Raw genomic sequence first — 6,683 nt, 5'->3', positions numbered from 1 at the left:
ATATATGGCTTAGATTATTTTTCAAAGGGAAGTTCTTTTTCAAAGAAACTCAAGACACGAGAGCTTGCCCCTCTCTTCCCTTCCTCTCTCAAGGAAAACCATCCAGGGAAAGTACCTCCAAAGGAAGCAAAACTGCAAATAGTATCTTGAATGAAAGCTAGATCTTATCTATCCAGTAAAAAAAAGTATGCATTTTGATGATGGGCCTGTGATTATTTGTCATATTAAATCATGGGAAGCAACTCACTGGAAGTACATGAAGGTATTTTTAGAAAATCTGACACTTTCAAGATCGTACAGTACCATCTCTCACACTCCACAAGCTTCCTTAAGCACAATGAACAGCTTCTCAGCATCCTAAAATGTGAACTAAGTTTCCAAAAGTGTCTATCCTGCCATTAGCTGATGTTTCTGCCTGAGGTGTAACTGGTTATAGGGGTCTTAGCATCTTTCTACGTGTCTTGTAGTACTCATGGTAAAAGTTATGATGCTTTGGTAATTTGAGAACTCACTTTGCAGCTGAGCTATTAAATCATTACTATATGAGGTGAGATGGCAAGGATTTGGGTGAAAATGATTGGATTTATAAATTACAGGTGCAAGGCTTAGTCTGTTAATATAAATTATTACTCAACTTGGAAGAACCTAAGGCTCAGGTCCACCAAATATCATTCAAGTGATGTACAAATGATTTACCAGGAGGAGTAATACACTCTTTTATAAGGCAGACTCTAACATCTATAATGCTGCAACTGAAGGGAGTGGGAAGCACGTCTGTCCTTGCAAATCTGCCTAGAAGAAACACTATGAATGCATTTCCCTCTTCATTTGTTCGTCTATATCATATTGTCAAGTAATGCTACAGAATATTCCCCTGCACCAACTATTGCCCTAATGTCAAGTGAACACGCTATAAATCCATTTTTATTTTATCTGTGGTGTGACCAGCTTTGTAGCCTCAAAGCAAAGTGGAGAAATTATTTAATATTCAATAATCACTTGCTTACTGGTTACTAAAAGGACCCAAATTATTACTATAACACAAATGTCTCTTTGAGGATATAAATTAAATCAGGTTAACTCCAACTTCCTGGCTCATAATTCCACTTGCTTCAGAATCACTAGCTTTATGGTAAAATCCTTCCTCTCCTAAACAAGTATTCCTGGATGTCCCTGGAAGGATTTCACAGGGAGCTCATTCACCAGGATGGCAGCTGCAGGCCTCACACATCCACCATGGTCAAAATTTCCCTCACTTACGCAGTGGCTTCCCCTCGTTGATGTCATCTGCCCAGAAGCAGAGTGAAGGCCCCAATGCAGTGCAGTGCTGCTGCTCCTGCTGCTGCTGCTGCTGCTGCTGCTAAGATTTCCAGTTTCCCCACCACATTCATTCTCCCATGCTCTCTAAATAGGCCATGATGCAATAACAGAGAGACATTCTGTTTTGGGCAGCCATCCAGAGAATGTCTCTCTTCTGCACTGTGAGATATTCTTTGTCATCTGAGCTCCAAAGCAAAAATACTATCTTCAGTCCCAAGAGAGTATCTGTCTCATAAAATGGCTCTTTCCATATTGGACTCAGTACCTCTCTCCATCCAGGATCAAAATCACGTCATGGAACATACAAGCAAGAAGTAAGGAAGAATCTTGCCCTCTTCTTTTATCTTTGTTTCTAATTTCTCCAGCTGTCTCTGCCTCCACATTCCATGTATCTGGGGCTGGGGATTTAGCTCAGCGGCAAAGCGCCTGCCTGGCAAGTGCAAGGTCGTGAGTTCGGTTCCCAGTACCGGAGAAAAACCAAAAAAACAAACAAACAAACACATTCCATGTATCTAAATCCTCTTTCTTCCTTCAGACACCGAGCTAAAGAACTCAAGAACTCATGGGCCTCAATTCATAGAAATACTGGACAGCTGGCCACACCCCCTGTACCCACGGTGAAAAACAGTCCCGTTAGCTCACACATTCTTTATTGGCCTCAACCTTCTTCTTGGCTTTGGATGCCTAGACAGGGCCTTAGATTCCCCAGCAAAGTTATTTCTCAAACCTCAGGGTGAATGAGATAATACACTAGGGTGCAGGGAACAAATCCTAGAATGAATAAAATAGATAGATAGATAGATTGAGTGAGTCAATTTTACTACTGTTTATTACATAAATTGCCACCAGTGCCCTCCCCCACATATATGAGGGTCCTGTGTCCCATGTGTTTTTGAGGTGTCATTAGGAAGAAGAAAAAGTTGACAGTGAAGCTCTCAGGTAATTACTCTACCCAGTGTATTATAGAGAATTAGAGATTATCTGGTCCTGCTAACCAGTTGTAACTAATAACCTTCTAAAATGGGTAACTTAAAAAACATCTGCTGGAAACACCAGCAGATCAAGATAATGCCAGTAATACAAGTACACCAAACCAGAAGAATTGACAGCACTGATGATTCTCCAACCCTAGTAGCAGCTCAGCATCCGCCATGTTGAGTAAAATAATGACATTCCAATCAGATTACTAAAAAATAGAAAATAATCAGAGACAATTTAAAATATGTAATGAACAATTATTTTAGCTGGATGTGGTGGCACACACCTGTAATCCCAGCACTCTGAGAGGCTGAGGCGGGAGGATCCCAAATTCAAGCCCAGCATGGACAATTTATGACTTAGCAAGAACCTATCTCAAAATGAAAAATAAAGAAGGGCTGGGGCTGTAGCCCAGTGTGAAGGCTGTGGATTCAATCTGCAGTACCACATGCACAAACACACGAAAGCTTAGCTTAGTTTGGACTCCCCTGAAACAAAGATTTATGTGCAACTATCTTATTTGGGAGATGATTCTAAGAAGTAGTTTGGGAGTAGGAAAGTTACATACAAAGGCAAGAAAGCCAGTAAAGGATATGGTGATGAGTGAGTTGCTACTTTGGGTATCCAGGACTCTATCTTGTTGAGGACCTTTGAAAGTCTGTGTGGAACCAAATCAACCCCCAAGGTTGAAGGAAAGTGAGATACTTATCCACTGACGCCCATCCCATATCTTATTGGTTGGGAGTCCTTCTGGGTGGTTACTGGTGTTAGTCCTGGGTGTTACTGGGAGGGCACTTCAGACCTCTCCAGTGCATACTGATCACAGTTTAATAAAGAATGATTTCACCCAGGGAGGATGAAAGTAGTTGCTTGTACAATAACCCCTGTTGATGACTGCTGGGATGGGTCAAAGGGATATAGGTTGGGCTCTGCCGGTGCCTGCTAGAGCCACGACCCTGCCTGTGACTGGGGATTGTTTCTTCAACTATTAAAAAATGATAATAGGAAAATATCACAATTGGAAAGCTTTAACAAATATGATTTATTTTTCCCATTTTCAGACTATATTTTAGTGTATGTGCTTTATTATGCACATGATACATTAGAGCAGTAGAACACAAATATAATTTAGAAACAAATGTATCTGCATCAGCAGTCATATTCAAAACATTTTCATTGAGGTAGGTGTCTGGATCAAAAAGGTTTTAGTGTGCACTCTTCTAAGGGGGTTAGAATGGCAGAATGATCTCCGAGTTCACTAACAAATCCCGTTGAAACCTCTCACATCAGAGTAGTTATGCAATAAAAGCCATAAACTTCTTTTCCACAAAGGTGTCATACAAAGACCATCTCCTCTGCTTTCATAGAACTTCTAGCTATCTAGTTGCTTTTTAACATCTCTTTGGCTGTCATGGTATTTAAGAGCAGGTTGTCTTATACATGAAAACAACAAAATGTGGGATTCGTGGTGGACAGAGAAGGGAGGAAATAATAAAAGGAGATGGTATTGAAATGATGGGGCCCGAGGGTCCAATTTGTGGGCCTCACTTGGCCAGTGGACTCTCAGAGAAGGTGAGCTCCCTCTCGTGAGTCTGGCCATGATGCTGTCCATGCTGAAAAGGATCACTTGCCTGGGGGGTGGTGTGGGAGTAGGTGGAGAGCCACAAGAACTTACTGTTTGAACAGACTGACTTTTCTCATTCACTATGTGGGAACTCTTTGTCTTCTTTAGCCTAACTGGGCCAACAGGTTTTGCTAAATTAAGATTTTTCTGGGACCTGCTCTCGTTACTGGTAATTAATGTGACAGTGGTCTGGATTAATCATTTATAGTGTCTCCAGAACAGTGAACTTCAAGAAGTGTTAGAAAAGTACGGGCCAAGTGACTTGGGCTTGGGTATTCTGTTTCTGCCATAGGAACTAAAGGATAAATTTGGAAGGCTATGTCTTTCTCACAGCTAGATTACTGCCAAAATATGTGAGCTCTGCACACCACTTAACCACAGACAATCAATAATTGTGGACTGAGTGTCTGTGCCAAGGCCTGTGGTGGAGAAAGGAAGGAAATAATAAAGGTAGGAAGGAAGAAGGAAGGGAGGAAGGAAGGGAGGGAGGGAGGAGAGGAGAGAAGAGAGAAGGGGAGTGAAGGGAAGGGAAAAGAAGGACTGAGGAAGGAGGGAAGGAAAGGAAAGGGAGTAAAGAGAGAAGAGAAGGAGAAAAGAGGGGAAGAAGGAAGAAGAAAGAAAACAAAGAAGGAGTAGAAATTATCCTTGACTTCCATAAACGGCAGCTAACTGCAATCAAGGCTGCATACGGCGATCGCCAAATGAAGGGGGAAACATGGAAGCATTTGGAGAACTTAGATAATAAGTTGTGGCGGTCGGGGCAGCATGTGGGAAGAAGTGAACTCTAAGGTCAAGAGGATTCTCAGAAGTGGAGGGATTGTGCAAACAGATCACTGGGCCCCCACTTCCAGAGTTTCTGAGTCAGCCAGCCTGGGTTGTAGCCCAAGCATTTGCATTTCTAACCAGTTCCTAGGGGAAGCTGAACTTGTTGATCCAGGGAGCACATATTAAGAACCACAGCTCGGAAGGATTTTAGTTACGTCAGAGGGAGAAGACTGTCAAGGGTTGAGATGAAGAAATCGTGAAGAGGAACAAAGTAGGAGAAAGAGGAAGATGTGTTTTGGAGGATTCTGAAGTGAAAAGCTTGTATAATACAAGAGTGAGAGATAAGAATGCAAAGGATTTTGGAATTTATCCTGTCAGCAAATGAGAGTCGTTGAACATGTTTGAGTAGTGACATGACATATGGAAACTTTATTTTAGGACTATTTCATCTGCCTGCAGTATACTCCATCATGCTGCACAGGGCAGAGGAAGAGATAGATGCAGAAAAGGCATGTAGGAGGTTATAAATTTATTTAAGTTGTTTTAAAATCTATTTATATGCTGTTCTTTCCAAACAGAGGTGAAGAGAGAAGTGCACCCTGAGGGGTTATATTTTGGTGAAAAGTGGGGCCCAGCAATCCTCTCAGGAAAGAAGACAGAGGCAAACAAATGGAGTCTGCACTTTGGACTGCTGTTATTCAAGTTTTCCTAAGAAGTGACAGCATGGAAATCCTCAAGCCTGCTCAGAGTCTGCACCAATTTCATGGGAGAATCTGCAGATTTTCAGGCAGTAAGTTGATCCGTGATGGCCTTCAACCCAGGAGTGAGGAATTCTCTGTTTATAGTTTTGACTCAAAAAGGATCCAAATCTGCCCCACCCTGGAAATGCATCATTAAGGGGGAATTTTCAGTGTTTAAAAATGGTTTACAATAAGATCACGTTGAATTTTGTTCTTTTTTCCTTTTATGAAGATAAATGCAATCTGTAAAATATTGTCTCAAAAAAGAAAAGACAAATGCAGTCTGTTTGACACTGATTCTTCATCAGGCAATGCTGTAGGTGCCCCCCAATACACACACCTTTGATCACAGGCTGGGGCTCTCCTCTGAGACAGATGCTCAAGCATATTTCTTGCATAAGGTGGAATCAGTGTGGGTGAACCTGACAACTGCCTATCAGGAGCCCTTGGAAATGTCCATGAGAGACAAGGGTGAAGACTTGGGAAACAATCCAAAGAAATTCCTTTTGATGGCCCACATTATGAGTTGACACTGATATAGCGATCTGTGAGGCACCAAAGTAAACCTGCCCTAAGGAGCCTGGATCCAACCAAGGGGCAGGTCAGATTCAAAATAAACCTCTGCCATCTCCAAAGCCCTCTGAGCTTCTGTCTTCAGTCATGCTTCATTATGGAACTGCTTCTTTCCTCCGTGGTTTTTCCCCATTTCCTGCTTTTCTCCTTCTTCTTTAGCCACCACTTAGCTCCCTATGGGTTGAATAATAATTTAGTATGAGTTCAATTTTTTCGGCATGTTTTGCAATAGTAGTTTGTTGCCTTTATTCTTTACGGCTAGAGGGGTGGTGGCCTGGTATGACTGCCCCAATTTTAAAGGCAGGACAAAAAGGGATAATGGACCTGGTGAATTGCCAGAGATGAAAGGAATGCGATTAACACCCATTACTTTTTACCCCGGCAGCTGAAATAAACATAAGAGCTGGATTGTAATAATTATTTGGGAAAGAATTGGAAAACATCATTTTTTGTGATACTCTTATAATGAATGTGGTTACAGAAAAGATAGCTATTGCTAGTTTTTAATGCAGTGGAAGTTATGAACATATTTCTGATTCCTTTAACACATGCCATTTTCTCATGCACAAAACGGAGCTAATACAATAATTGGTATCTACCTTATAGGGTCATTGTAAAGGATTAAATGATTTAAAGCGTGTCTAGCACTTAGAACAGTGTATGGCATCTAACAAGCACTCAGT

General features: G+C 41.6%; 1 long non-coding RNA gene across 1 annotated transcript in view; it reads left to right on the top strand.

Annotated features, from left to right (window-relative positions):
* Positions 1-6,376, top strand: part of LOC106147105 — a 23,054-nt gene extending 16,678 nt beyond the window's left edge. Inside the window, exon 3 of the long non-coding RNA XR_001231862.1 lies at positions 5,266-6,376. This is a non-coding gene — a long non-coding RNA (uncharacterized LOC106147105). The remainder of the gene's footprint in view (positions 1-5,265) is intronic.
* The last annotated feature ends 307 nt before the right edge of the window (positions 6,377-6,683 follow it).

The sequence above is a fragment of the Chinchilla lanigera genome, unplaced genomic scaffold (assembly GCF_000276665.1).
Source record: "Chinchilla lanigera isolate Chin_1 unplaced genomic scaffold, ChiLan1.0 scaffold00118, whole genome shotgun sequence".
Taxonomy (NCBI): Eukaryota; Metazoa; Chordata; class Mammalia; order Rodentia; family Chinchillidae; genus Chinchilla; species Chinchilla lanigera.
This window is presented reverse-complemented; position numbering and strand designations above follow the sequence as displayed.